Source organism: Balaenoptera ricei, chromosome X, assembly GCF_028023285.1.
Source record: "Balaenoptera ricei isolate mBalRic1 chromosome X, mBalRic1.hap2, whole genome shotgun sequence".
Classification (NCBI taxonomy): domain Eukaryota; kingdom Metazoa; phylum Chordata; class Mammalia; order Artiodactyla; family Balaenopteridae; genus Balaenoptera; species Balaenoptera ricei.
In genome coordinates, this window is record NC_082660.1 from 37,133,027 (window position 1) to 37,147,314 (window position 14,288).

Consider the following 14,288-nt stretch of genomic DNA (forward strand, 5'->3'; position numbering starts at 1 on the left):
ATCCACGGCGTGTCTCTGGGCAGGTGGCCGGACCTCTTCAACTTTGGCCCCCTCATCTGTAAATATTTGGCACCGTGTTTTCCAGAGGATTAAACTGCACTATGGACTTGAGTTCTGCCTGGCAATAGCTGGTGCAGGCCACATCTAACCCATTAAACAGCATCTGACTCCACTAAACATACTATGTAACAAACAAACCCCAGAATGGCTGCATAGTTTCTTTGCGGCAGAGGGAAGGCTGAGGCAGGGACACAGAGGGGGCCAGGGAGGGGTGACCTTCTGCAGAGTGTGTGGCTTTCATGGAAGCCCAAAGCTCATGGCGCGGGAGCCCTTCCTGGGACTGCTCAAGCGCAGACTGAGTCACACACAGGCACTTCTCTATTGGCGTCAAGGAAGGGAGGGATGAAGAAGTTCCTATTTTAGGACTGGGGGCCGCAAGGAGGTGGGAGATGAGAAAAAGCGGTCCAGGGTATGCAGCGTTGGGGCAAGTCCTCCTGGGATGTTTTCCCCAGTATGTGTAGCAGTGGGGAGAGGGGGACCCCAAGGATGCCCCCAGGTCGGGGGGAGGGTCGCAGGCTTCCTGGGGTGTGGCTGAAGGAAGTCGCCGACTGGGTCCTGTAGCCGGGCATGGGTGCTGGTGGGGGTGAGGGGGGTGAGGGGGGTGGGGGGGGGTGGGAGGGGTGATCCAGCCTGCCCAGGCGCTGTCTCTTGGCACACTCCAAGTCATGGCTGTCGCCGCCTCCAGAGGCGTCCCCACTCACGACCCAAGTTTTGCATTAGTAACAGAGCTGCGGAGCGGGAGTAGGGGTGTGACGGGGTGGGGGACGGGAAACTCACGCGGCCGGCCCTGACCTTTTGAGCAACCAGAACCTTCCCTGCCTCCTCCCAGGGCGCCAGGATAGAGCAGCGAGCCACTCGGGTCAGTTGGGAGTGAACTTGGCCCGCAGCGGCGGCGGCGGCTGCGAGTGGGGGAGGGGCGGCGCCCCCTCCCCCGCCTCAGCCCCGAGCGCGATCGGTCGGCAACAAAGGGATTTTCTCTCCCACCACACACACCCGCGCTGCCGCAGGCTCCTCGCCCCTCCTCCGCCAGGTCCCCGCGCGGGGCCGCCCCCCCACACGCACCCCCCGCCCGACCTTCCAGGACCCCCCGCTCTCTCGGCCAGCCCTCGACCCCAGCTCACCCCGCCCGCGCGCTCCTCTGGGCTCCCCCTTCCCAGGCGCCTGCCGCTGAATCTCTGACAAAAAGCAACTTTGGGTGGGCGCACGGAGAGCCCAGGATGTGCGGCGGCGCGCCCCAGGGGAGTGGAGTGGGCTCTGACTGGAGACCGCTCCGGGCCATCGTCCTGCGCTCCCTTCGGCCAGTCTGGAGTGTTCTCTCCGTGGACGCCTCCCTCACCTTCCCCGATTGAAAGATGCAAGCCAGGTGTAGCCAACTGTAAAAGGGGGCTCGGGGGCTTGGGGAGGGGGGCACCAGCAAGGATCGACCGGGAGAGCCGCTGCCAAACCGGGGCTGCCCGCCACACACCCCCTTTCCCAAAAACAGAGCCGTTGCCCCCCGTCAGCTCTTGGACCAACCTCAGACACTTCCCCTTCCCCGCACCCCCCCGCCCCCCCGACGCCAGGCCTCGGCTTTTTGTTCCTTTCACTTTCTTTCACGGTTGTGCCACACACAACCACGTGTGTATGCAAGAGGGGGCCCCATTTGGAAGCTGGTGTCCCTCAACAGGAGGCAGCAGCCCAGGACAGGAAACCTAGGTTGAATGCAATTAATCAACCTTACTACTCCTCTCCTCCCCGCCAACCCACCCTCCACACCCCCTCGGGTCTGGTCCCTACAGGCTGGGTTCCCACTTGGAGTCTACACAACCTGGAGGCAAATCCAGAATAAACGATCCATAGACCACAACTCTAGAGGGGGTGTCACTGCACTGCAGCCTCCATCAGGGCTTTGTAGAAATAAAGTGAACTCACTGCAAACTCCTCCCCCCACAAGGAACAAGCTATACCATAAGGCTATTAACGACAGCTATCATTAGTACACACAGGAAGCACAAAGGAACTTTTTACGAATAAAAGATGCATAAAACACAGGGTCCTGTGATCTGCACCCGGGTTCCCTGCTGATTGTGTGCAGCCTGGGAGTCCTGGGAAGGCTGGGGATGAGGGTCAGGGGAGGACAGGGGCTCCCACTTTCTTTACAAGGAACAATAGGAACCCCACGTCTGTTCATCTTGGAACCCGGAACACCCCAAACAAAGCTGTGGGAAAACTGCGGTAGACGTAGGGGCCCGTGAATTTTTCTAGCCGTTCAGAGCTTAATTACTCCTCCTTGATCCGTGGGACCAGACACGACACCGCCAAGGTTAAAATGCCCCCAAACAGCGCCGAGCAGATGTGAGCGAGCTGGCAGACGCGCAAATGAGGCCTGCCTCGGAGCACGATAACAAGTGACTAATACATTGCATATCGTTGAAAGAAAATTATTTTTCTCTAATTTGCATTTGCTTGGGGGGAAAAAAAAGCCAACCAGAGTCCCTCTTCACAAGCACGAGTCTAATCCTGGAAATACAGCCCGGCTGCTTTAAGAGAGCTGGAAGGAGGGAAAGACTGCCAGTGTTTTGGCGTTGCAGGCTTGTTTATCTTTCCGCCTTTCCTCCAAGGCGAAACTCGTTTTGCAAGCAACATTCCTACAGAAAATGGCACACGTCATAAAAAGAGACCAATTTATAGAACTGGCACCGAAGTTCATGTATCATTCCAGAAGCATCTCCCAGCTCCCCACTAGGGAACCCAACTAGATGTAGAAGTCCACATTATAACTCAGAGAGTAGATCTGGGGGCAGGGGTGGGGGGGGGAGGTGAACCCATAATTTGCAGATATCCTGCAAGCTGTACACTCAGGGGCCAAAGTCACACAGAAGGGCAGGATATAGAATTAAGTCAGCTCTAAATGATCCTCCAAAGCCCGGGGGCCAGGGCTGCGAAGCCTTCAACCTTGAGACTGGGGGGAGTGGCTTTTACACCCAGCTTGCCCCAGGACAGCCCAGAGGCAGGTCCATCTTCCGGACCATCCTGAGCCCGCCAGCTTGGACCGGCCCAGCGGGGTATTGCTGCCACCCACCAACTGTTCTCCCTCCCACCCTGGCGCCTCCCCGCAGTGCCTGGCAGAGGACCAGGAACTCAGAGAAGGCCGGGCTGTGGGCATCTAGTTGATTAAGTCACAGAGTGGGTGGCGCTGTGGGCAGACCTCAAGACAGCACCGTTGGTCCTGCAGCTGAAAGGCAAGTGCGCTCTTAAAAACCGGGAAGGCAAAGGGAGGTGGGTAATCAAAAGCCGACTTGCACCCCTCCCCGCCCCCATTCGCCCCCCTTCGGGTCCTGAACCTACACACTTGTGTTTCCAATCCAGGAAACAGGGCCGAGGGCATAGAACACAGCGGCCGCCTGTCTCTTGAACTTGTCTGAATAACAGGGCCATTTCAGAGGAAGAACAACGGCCTTCAGAGCCTCTGCAATTTCCAGAAAGCCTTCAGTTAATAATACATTCTTTCCAACAGGCTTGCTTTAGGGCGGAAAGTTATTTTCCCAAATCTTAACAACCCGGTCACAAGCCGCCAAGGCCCCAGGTCAACAGATCCCGGCCAAACCCCTCCAGACAGTTGACACTCATGACCCCGCAGGCCTTCTCCTGCCACCTCTGCCTAACAAGTTCCCTAAACCACAACACACCAACCAGCGCGCACGTCCACCACGATCCCAGGAGCCAGAAAGATGCGTGTCGCGGGGTGCGGGGGGGCGGGTGCCGCCGCCGAGGGCTCTCTCGCAGCGCATCCGAGGGCTCCCGGGCCAGCAAGCGGCGGCCACCTCTGCAGCTCTCCGCGGGCCTGCATAGTGCGCGCTTTGTGTGAGCGCCGAGGAGGCACAGCGCTGCTCGTGCACCAACAGCTGTCACATTATTTGCACTCGCTGTAAACAGCCTTCACATTCCCCCCTTACCACATAGTTAAAGCCAGACTAACAATCCACAGTTAGAGATCAAACCAACAACAGCAGCATTGTGTCTGCCTTCGCACCAAGCCCAGCAGCTGGCAGGTTTCTCCGGAACAAGAGACCCCCCTCCCCCCACCCCTCCAGGCTCCAGCCAAGGCTAGCCGAGGCAGCAATGCGTGTGTCGCTGCTGATTGTTAAAGCAAGAGAACACAGCCATTTCGCGCAGACTTCTGTGGGGTTCATCAGCTCTCTCCCAGAGTTTCCTCCTCCCAGGCCCCCTCCCCCATTTCCTCAGCTGGGAATAAAGGTTGTTCAGACTCCCAGGGTCGGTTTCTCTGCTCAGCAAAGCGTGGGTCGGCCTGCCCCAGCCAGGCCTGGGGTCCTGCAGCCCTCTCTACCGTGTCCCAGAGGCTAGGCAGCTCGGCACTTTCTGCAGCCCAAAGCCTCGTGTGTTTCGGAAAACCGTCCAACTCCCTGAATCCTTCCTGGTCGCCCCACTGATCAAAATGTCTCCTTTATGATTTTTGGTTAAGTCGAACATTTCCATAATCATCATTATTAGCGCAAATTACACGCCTAATCGGTCCTTAAATAGATTTTAATTAAATAATCATACAAGGCTCATTTTATGACTTAAGAAAGGCATTACTTTTCCTTATAAACTTTCCACCAGGATACAGAATAATGATAGCAGACAAATACTTATTCTTTGAAAAGCACCAATAACTGATGGGCAGAGTATTGGGAAAGTAGACCCTGCTTCACGCCTTCTGGGATCGAAGTGGAGACTAGACAGACCACATCTGCACAACTTTCCTCCGGAGAAGGGAGAGGGGATTTCTTCCTCCAAAGCATTACTTTTGTCTTCTCTTTGGGGCCAGGAGAAAGGAACCCCAAACGTTCCTTTTCCTTGCCCATCTGAAGAGATTTCTCCAGCTTAAAAGTCTCTTCTAGAGACCACTCCTCGCCACCCCCATCTGTTTTCCACCCCTCAGTCGGCTGAGAGCCGTGGTGGAAAGCAGGCAGGCTGTGCTTGTTAAATGCTGTGTAAAATGCTGTTAATAAAATAATAAATACAAAGGATGGAGGCTGCTGGTTCCATGGGTGTTTTGACTGGAAATGCCTTGGCACTTGTCATGTGTTTATGGGAGGGCAGACAACTCTAGGATTTACATAGTTTGGACATTTCTGTACTTCATTTATTCTTTCCTAAATGACGTAGGCCTAGAGCTATTTCAAGTTTGCATTTGTACAGAACTGTTAAATGCCTAAGAGTTTCTCCAATTAAACCAAGTTTTAAATCAGACCCAAGGCTGGAACGTACTCTCGGCCTCGCCCCACTCCACCCCTCTGCCTCTGTGGCTGGAGAAAACAAACAGACACTCAACAACAATCCCCTGTCCTTGCTCTCCCCACCTTCACCACCCCCCCCCGGGGGGGCACCTAGGGCAAAGGTTAAGGTGTCTTCAGATTACAGGCAAGGCCCTGGCTACACACACTGGAAAGCACTGCAGTTGGGCGCATCCTGGGCATACTCGAACCTCTAAAATAGTGAGCTAAGATGGGGGGAAAACTGCTGGCCTGGTAAAACCCACTGTTCACAAACAATGTCAGCAAAGGCTGGAAGGCATTCTTTAGAGAGGGACCAGGGACTCATGCCTACTGAAGCTCTTTCAGCACAAAGGCTTTTAGGGGAAGAAGGGAAAAGGGGGGTGGGGGGAGGAGAGAAAGGGAGGGCTCCTGTTTCAGAGCAGGCATCCCCAGAGAGTCAAGAACCAAGTGTAGCTTCAATCAAACGCTGACTTCCCCTCTGGGAGTCTAGTAGGAAACCTAATCACAGTAGCTTACTACCGGCCTGGATCCATACAGGTCTGGTTTTCTTCTCATGCTAGTAATTTTTTAAAATACATATCGATATAAAAGAAGCAATCCCTGACAGACTTTATTGAAAACCACACTGAGACCTCATAACATCCGGACTTAATCCCTATCAAACAAACCACAGCACTTCTGGCCTCTGCAGCGGGCCAGACCCTTTCACCTCTTCCCACCAGGTCTCTCCCCTCCAGCCGCTGCCGTTCCCTCCCCCCGAAAGAATGGCGGGAGGACTTGCCAAAGAGCACCTAGATACCGGTTCTGGAATCAATTCCTAACCATATAAATGATCCCACTTAGGGGGAGAAAAAAAAAAAAATCCCAGCCTTTTCATATGGAATCCTTTAAAGCCCAGAATGCAAAGAACTGTAACAAAGGGAAAGAGGAACCCACGGAGGCAGACCTGGAAGAATAGCCTGAGGAATACCCTTGGAGGGGAGCTTAACCTGCAGGTTGGTCCCCAGACACTGGCCTACGCAGGTCTTGGGGGGGGGGGGGGGCGGGCATCTCAGGGGCAGTAGGGAATGGAGAAGCAACCTATAGGAATCTGACCAGTCATTCAAAGCAATTACTAATCCTCGGGGCCTACTATGTGCCAAGTATTCTTTGATCCTAAAGGTGGATAATTATTCCCAGTCTTACAAATGAAGAAACTTACCGAGGCTCAGAGGCCATAAATAACCTGCCCCCAAGGTCACACAGCTAGTAAAAATGGGCCACGGTCAAACTCAGTCCTGGAGTTGCGGAGAGGAGCCAATTATTGGTCAAATTGTGCCATTCGGAATCCCCAAGAAGTTCGGAAGGCTTCCTTAAGCCCTTGTACTCCAACACAGGGTAAAAGAATAGCACTTAACACCTATGAAATTCGGTCCACAAGAAGCCTGGACCCTAGTTTCTCCTACACCCAGAAATCTCTTGGTCCATGTGAAGTCTTTCGAAATTTCTGCCAACATCCTACCCATCTCCCTACACTGGAACACCCTGGTGTGAGGCCAGGGATCCCAACAAGGCTCCACTTTGCCCCTCCTCCAGGAGCCCAGAACAGGCAGTGGGAGGTGGGTGCTACTCTTAGGTCTCTGTAAAAAGTGCTGACACCTGGAACTAGAACAAGGCTTGCCACCCTAGTTTTGCCACATAAAGCAATAAATCAAATTATCTAGACAGAGCAAAAGCCCTTTGGAAAGAGTGCCTACATCTACCTTTCCTAGGACTTTAATGAAAAACCCAGGGACCAAAGTGGGCTGGGGAGGCAATTGAGGGGGAAGCGGCTTGCAAGATGCTAGACCCTCCTGGACTCCTGGGGGTCCCCACAAAAAGCCAAGTCCCGAGACAAGCCAGAGGTTGGGGTTATCTCTCCTCTCCCCAACTTCTCATCCCAGCAGCTCAACATCCCCTCCGCACCCCATCCTCAATTTCCTGGTCTGCCCCGGGCTTTCAGAAGCTCCGGGAACTATCCACACCCGATGCCACAGAGGCCACAGGCTCCACGACCGAGGGCTGTCTCCAGCTCAGCTCGAAGGGGAACGGGCAGGAGCGCCGGACACTCAGCCGCCCCTGCGGCTTCCCGGCCCCGGGCGGGTGGCTCCTCCAGCGGCTGAGGCGCCGGATGTGTGAAATGGCTCCAGGAGCGCCTGGGGCGGGCCAGGGCCTCGGCAGCGGGAGGGACCGAGGCGATGGCGGAACCGGGTCCTCACCCCTCTAGCCAGCCAAACACGCCCCGGCGGCCCGGCAGCCCCTGGCTCGCAGCCAGTGGCTTTCTCTCTTTTTTAAACTTTCCGGCCTTGGCGATCACCGTCGATTGGGACAGGATTTCCAGCCCCCGCCTCCCCTCCTCCACCCCCTCCGTGCAGGCCCTTCCAACATCCAGTGAGGTGACCCCCGCCCCTGGGCACCGTGAGTCCCTGGCCCCGGCAGACCCTCCCCCGCCCCCGCCACTTGGGCCACCTGGAGCGATCCGCTTCCCAAAGCGATCGGCGTCCGGCCGAGTCTGGGACTGCTGCTGCGTCCGGGGAGGAACCCGCAGCCTCCAAAGGTCCGGGCCTGCCTGCGGCGGCATGCAGAACCGCCCCCTACTCTCGCTCTCTCCCAAAGACCTGACGCGGGGGTGGGGGGGGAGAGTTTAAGGCCTGTCTTTTTAAAAAAAATTTAACTCTTCAGATGCAAGAATTTGGGTGCTCTTGGCATGGTTATGAGCGCTCGGGTAGAACAATAGAAATGGGGGGTGCCGGAAATGGTGCAGGAAGACCCCTATAACCCTATAAACCTCTCCTCCCCCTTCGCAGTTACTATTAGCATTAAAAGATCCCAGTGCCTTCAATGCAATAGTGCCTGTTTATAACTTTTCCCTGCTGGGTCCCCATACCCTAAACAAGCCCCCTCCTCACGTTTTGAAATCACCAGGGCAAAGATCGCTCCCAAATCTGTGACCTCCCGAAGCTCTTGGGCCTCTCACCTGCTCTGCCCCTGGCACCCTGACCTGACTCACCCTCTTCCCCCCAGTAGTTCCTCTGGTTTGCACCTAGACAATAAATTTAGTTTAATTTAGCTTCCGGTCTTTAATTTTAGCAGGTCTCCTTTTTGCATGCAAATCAATATGGCAATTACCATCTAAAAGCTCGCCCAGCCCCGGGTCAATGTAAATTGATCATTGTCCGCCTTCCACAAAATAACACCGGGAGTCTGTGATGCATAATGAGATTATACTGGAAACTGTCTTTTAGATCAAATTATATTTTATGCTGTCAGGATCTTCTCCTAGTGGACTTCCCCGCTAGTCTAATCACGGGGCGCCGGAGCCCATGGGTGCTGAGGGGCGATGGCTGGCCGGGGAGACATGGTTCTAAGAAATAACAAAGTGCGGGGACCCCCCCCCCACTTCCAACACCCTCGACTAGGGGCAGGCGGAAATGAGCCTGCGCTGGGAAAGGGGGCCTTCTACAGAAACGTTGCGAGGGAAAAGCTCGTTGGTTAATTCCCATCCAACAGAAAGTCAGCTATCCCTTCCGGAGGAACACATGGGGGGCAACCAGCGAAAGCCGTCGGGCCGGGCTGGAGGTTGGGAGACGTCCCCGGCCAAGTGCTCGGGGCACAGGCGGCTTGGCTGCCACGGGGGTGGCCTGAGAAGACCTTCCACTCCTGCCCCGGCTGCTTCTCAAGCCAGCGCCACCATCTAGGCCCCGGCAGCGCAGCCAGCCTTGCAAACAGACAGAATCCTGCCGGCTGTACACTCGGGCGAAGCAGCCCGGTCGGGCCGGGGCCGGCTTCGGCCTCCCCTCCCCTGACTGGGCGAGGCCCCTCCAGGCCCGAACCATGTGAGCCGAGGGCTGGAGGCCTCCAGCCAGGAGAAGGTCCTCCCGCCCCTGCGCGGCCCTCGGGGCACGGGTGTGACCCTGGAGCTTAACAAAGGGCCTTCAGAGCTCCTTTCGGCCTCGGGCTGGCGGGGGAGGGGTGGGGCCAGCGGAGAGGGGGGCGGTGCGGCGGCCCAAGTGGACCCGTGAGGCCCCCCGCCCCGCCGGGCTGGGTCGGCCGGGCCCGGCGCCCTCGAGGAAACCACCGAGGTGGCATTGCCGGGGCCGCTGGGCACTCCCGAGGACCGTCCTGGGGTTCGGGCGGCTCGGAGGCCGGCGAGCCTCCTGCCCAGCCCCGCGGCCCGGCTGTCATGCCCGACCCAGCGCGGGCTCCACCCGAGTGCGGTCTTCCCAATAAAAGCTGGAATTCCCGGCTGGGCTCAGACAAAGAGGGACCGCGGCAAATCGACGCCGCGGGCAAACCAAACCCAAGCCGAGTTTACGCGCGCGTCTGGGGTCACAGAGGCGCCTGCTAATTCTCCCTACGCTGGCCGTCCCCGCACGGTCTCCTCAAGGGGGGAAAAAAAAAAGGGAAAGAAAGCATACCTCCCCTTGATTCCGCCCAGAGGCCGAACTTCGCACTTCTTTCGGTTCAGTCTCTATCAGTTCACTAGGCCCTGCGCCACCTTAGCAAACAGGACTTAGAGGAGCGCAACATCCCTTGCTCCCGACCCAGAGTGCAAAGCTACTCCTCTTTTTCCTCCACCATCCATCCTCTCAGGGTCAAGAACTCAAAAACCTTTCAGAAATCCTCCTACCTGCTCAAGACATACCCTCTTCCCCACTCTAGATGGGAAGAAACTATAACCAGAAGCAATCTTAGTAACTAAGGGCCATCCACCCTTAGCTAGGCACCGTTGCCCTCAGTTTCCCTCTAGCCAAAGACACAGTATTTCCCAGTGAATGAGTGTGCGAATGTGGTTGTGTGGCCCACACTTCCGTGCCCTGGCTCGGTCTCACTGGGCAGGAAAATCTTCATCAGGCATTGAGTTTTTGTCATTCAGCCTGTGTATCTAAGCATGGATGTATGCATGTGAATGCTTTTTGTGTTTCCAAGTGACCCTCTTCACACCTTTAAATGGGCTTTTGTCTCTGGAACGAACTTACAGAAATTCTGCTCCAGTTTCCAGCTCAACAAAGTCTGGGATTTTCTCCTAGAATCTCGCTCTAGGTCTCAGTATTTGCATACCCATGTTTACATTCCTCGCGGCCAGTTCTTTATCTCTTCTGTATCTCTTGTTCCATGTGGGCATCAGAGCCCAAGTGTCTTGATTTGTCTCAGCACATGTCATTCAGGCACACATCTTAATCTGTGCATTCCTCTCTAACACGTACACCTCCCCACGACTTACATTCTTGCTTTGCCTATAATGTGGCTCGTTCCTAGACCAATATGGGTTTGCAGTTTAATGTAACTAGAGGATCCCCTAAGACTACAAACCCTAAAAGGGAGAGGAGGGGGAAGGAGAGGAGTGTGACTAATGATTCATTTCTCTATAGGGTAACCCACCCACCAATTTCTACCTCAGGGAAAGAACGAGACCAATGCCTGCAGAGTTGTATTAAATTTTTAGACCAATTCAATGTTGACCCCATGTATGTGTATACAAATGATCGATCTTGTACACATCACTGTCCAACTCCTGTTTGGAGGCTGCCTCCCTGCACATATCTTATTTGAACTCTCCACAAGTTCATGGTTAAAAGTGTTTTTATTTACATAGACAACTCAAGGACCCCTTTGCTCTCTCCGATGCATACCTGTACACACTGGCCAGGCATTTCAAGCTTGGGTCTTTGGTCGGCAGCACTCTCGGTCAGAGGCCCCACCGACTAAAGCTCTGAGCAGACCTTCACATACTGGGCCGCTGGGAACATTAAGGTCTAACCTCTGCATCTCCCCAACTCAGTTCCTTAAGTGAGGGTGCCCACTGTGTGTGTTCACACCTCCCCCATTGAGAAGTATCGGGTCAAATTAGATCACCTAGCAGCTGCGTTTGGTTTGTCGAAGAATCGAGCCCAATGTACCAGGATGTGAGATTGCATACACAGAAGAGAAAGGAAAACCCTAAGCCCAGACTCCCGCCTCCTCTCCCCAGGGGGCTACTTTGCCTCCAGGAATTTCTACTACACTCCCCACCCCCACTCTCCCTACCGTCTTTAAAGGGTTAAGAGAAACCCTCGCAGCCTTCCCTCCACCCTGGTCGCTGGGCCCGCAGGCTCGCTCGCTCACGGGAGTCTGCCGCCGCCTCCGCGGCCCGCCCCCCCCCCCCTTCCCGTCCTTCAGCCGGGAGGGAGCCTGCATGCCTGTCTAGACCGATCTATCACAGGCACACCAACAACACCCGCGAGAGTGCGGAGACCCTACCCAGGTCCCCCTGCCCGCACGGTTCCCGGCGGACAGAACCCTGGAGCGTGACCGCGCCTGCAGGGTCGGGGTGGGAACCTACGGGCTCGGGCTGCCCCAAGCGCACCGCGGGTCCGCCCCGGCCCCGGCCCCCAGCGCTCCCGCCAGCCCGGCAGCCGGGGCACAGTCACAGCTCTGCGCGCTGGGCAGTCCTATTTTTATCTTGTCTAATCCCAAACTGGGCGGGGAGCACAGGCGTCGTGCTTAGAGAACAAGAGATAGGCGAGGGAGGCGGGGAGGAGCAGCCAGGCAGCGACGCGAGCGGGAGCGAGTTAAAGACACAGTCGAGGCGACCGAGAGCAGGAAGAAAGAGCGGGCTGCGCGGGCCTCGAGGCGCCGCACGCAACGCGCCGCCCGGCGAAGTTACACTCGCCTCCCGGTCGCCCCTCGCCGCCCGTCCCTCCCCACTTGCCAGCGGCGCTCTCCGCAGCCCGGGCCGCGGGGCCCCGGCCTGTGTGGGAGGCAGAGGCCCGGCCGGCCCTGCAAAGGGCTGGAGAGAATCGCTAATGAGCTGTGCGGCCCATTGATCCGGAGAACACTTCCTAATTAACTCTCAGTCACCTACTGGTGACAGCGCCTCAAAGGACAGCGCTGGGGCCATCCGAGCCCCAACCCCGACCTGCCCGCGGAGCGCCTGGCGCCCGAACCCCGCGCGCCCCCCTCACTACCCCAGGCAATCCCGGTGAGTGGCGGCGTAAACCCGCACACTAAAGACCAGCCTCGGATTAAACCTGGACGGCATATTAATCACCGCCATCTCCCCCCTTCCTCCACGCGGTGAAATCGTGCCCAAAATAAACACGGGAACCAACACTGCAAAGCCCAGACCAGATAACAGGTCGGGGGTGGAGTGGGAAGGGTCGAGAAGCAAACGTATTTTCCAAGTGTCCACGTACAGGAGTCTCGGAGGCCGACAATTAAAATGCTTTCCACACAAGCAATTCTGTTGGCCAAACCGAATCCAACACCTCGTAAGGATTGATTTCGGCCCGCGGTGTCCGTTTCCAGTGCCACAGGAAGTGTCAGATGGCTAGAAATACCCAAGTCTGTCTGCGTTCACCACCCACCACCTTCTGGGGTGGGCCATTTCCTCCTCGTTTTTATTCCCAAGTCATTTTAAGGATTTTTCTCCAGAGACTACCCCTAGAATCAAATACCACTACCCCTCCTCTGGCCTTCTCTCAAAAAAGAAAAAAACAAAAAAAAAAAAACAGCTAAAACCCTGAGCAGTCTACTCTAGACACAGGAGGCTGTACGAATACCTATTTGAAGCGCGCTGGTTTCTTTTTTTAAGGTTTGTTTTTAAATACACATAACCCTCCCCCCTCCTTCGCTCTTCCATCCCCCCAACCCCCCAACCCTTTAGACGCCGGCGGCGCGCGCCCTCGCGCGCGGGCACTCACAGCCTCTAGCTAGAGATCGCGGACTTTATGGAAAAGATTCATTAACAGCAAATTAAGCCTCGCCCCGGCCTCGGCCTACACGCGGCCAGGTTCAGGCGTCTCAGGGACCCGGGGACGTGCCCACTCGAGAGTGCAGGCGGCGGGAAGCCCGCCGGGACCACGCGTGCCTCGAGCCGCCCTACTCCGCACACGGCGCCCCGGGGCTTGCTTGGTAAACAGCAGGAGCACGTCGCCGCCGCCCCGAGCCCCCTAGTTGGCAGAGGCTCTGCAGCGCAGCCGCCCGCCTGCTCCGAGCGCGGGCCCCGCGGCGCGGCGGCGCCTCGCCCTCCCCGCCTCGGCCGAGGATCGCGCCCGGGTGCGCAAGTTCCTCTTCGCCCTCAGCCTCTGCGCCGCACGCCCTCCGAGTGGGACCAACTTCCTCCGGCCGCAGACTCGCACACGCCCTACAGGGCTTTCCACCAGACTCCTCGCTGCCCAGAGGACGACCCAGGTCTCGCCCCCCCGCCCGCCGCCGCCCCCGCACGATCTACCCCCACCCCTGGGGTCTCAAAACTTAAAACCAACCCCACGACGTCGCGGGGAGGTTGGGGGTGGACCAGGGTGGCAGATTAAAATTTTAAAAGAACATTTACAAAACAAAGCGTCTGACCTGGCTGGCTGGCTGGCGGGCGGGCCGAGTCGGAACCCCTCGCTCTGCTCGATTTCCTAGTATTTTTTTTTTGTTAATCCACGTGATTCACGCTTTGGAGCAAGCCAAAAAAAACCAAAAAACAAAAAAACCGGGACTCCCCTCCCGAGTCGCGCGGCAGCGGCGGCAGGTCGAGCTCGGCTCGGCCCGGGGCGCCCGCCACACACACCCTCGCGCACGCACACGCCGTCGTTCCACGAGCAAGAACGAGCTGCCCCCGGAGAGGCGAGACGAGGCAGCGGCGGCTGGGGGTTTTTACAGTTCTTTCCCGAGTCGAAAAAGAAAGCAGACGGGAACCCGCCGCCCTCCCCTTCCTGCTAGCGAGCTAACGCCGAGCCGAGCTTCCCAGCTTCCAGCCCAGCTCACCCCCCCGCCCCCCCGCCCGACTCACGGCGCTCAGCGACGACCGCGCTCCCGCGCACACAGGCACACACTGCCTGCAAACTTCCACTCCGCGAACTCCCTGCTCTCCTCCCAGCCCCCAGGGGGGCGGCAGGCCCCCCCCCGCCGCGCCCCTCCCTCCCCGAAGCCCACGCGGGGCCGCTTAGGTTGGCTGCATTTTTAATAACTTACAGCTAG

General features: G+C 57.0%; 1 protein-coding gene across 9 annotated transcripts in view; it reads right to left on the reverse strand.

Annotated features, from left to right (window-relative positions):
* BCOR (BCL6 corepressor) overlaps positions 1-14,288 on the reverse strand; it is a 113,888-nt gene that overhangs the window by 28,937 nt on the left and 70,663 nt on the right. The window contains exon 1 of one of the 9 annotated variants that reach the window (XM_059909850.1): positions 13,671-13,754. The exons of the other annotated variants lie outside the window; for them this stretch is intronic. The gene's annotated coding sequence lies outside the window, so the exon portion shown is untranslated. Of the gene's footprint in view, positions 1-13,670; positions 13,755-14,288 lie in introns of those variants that run through there. 9 annotated transcript variants of the gene reach the window in all.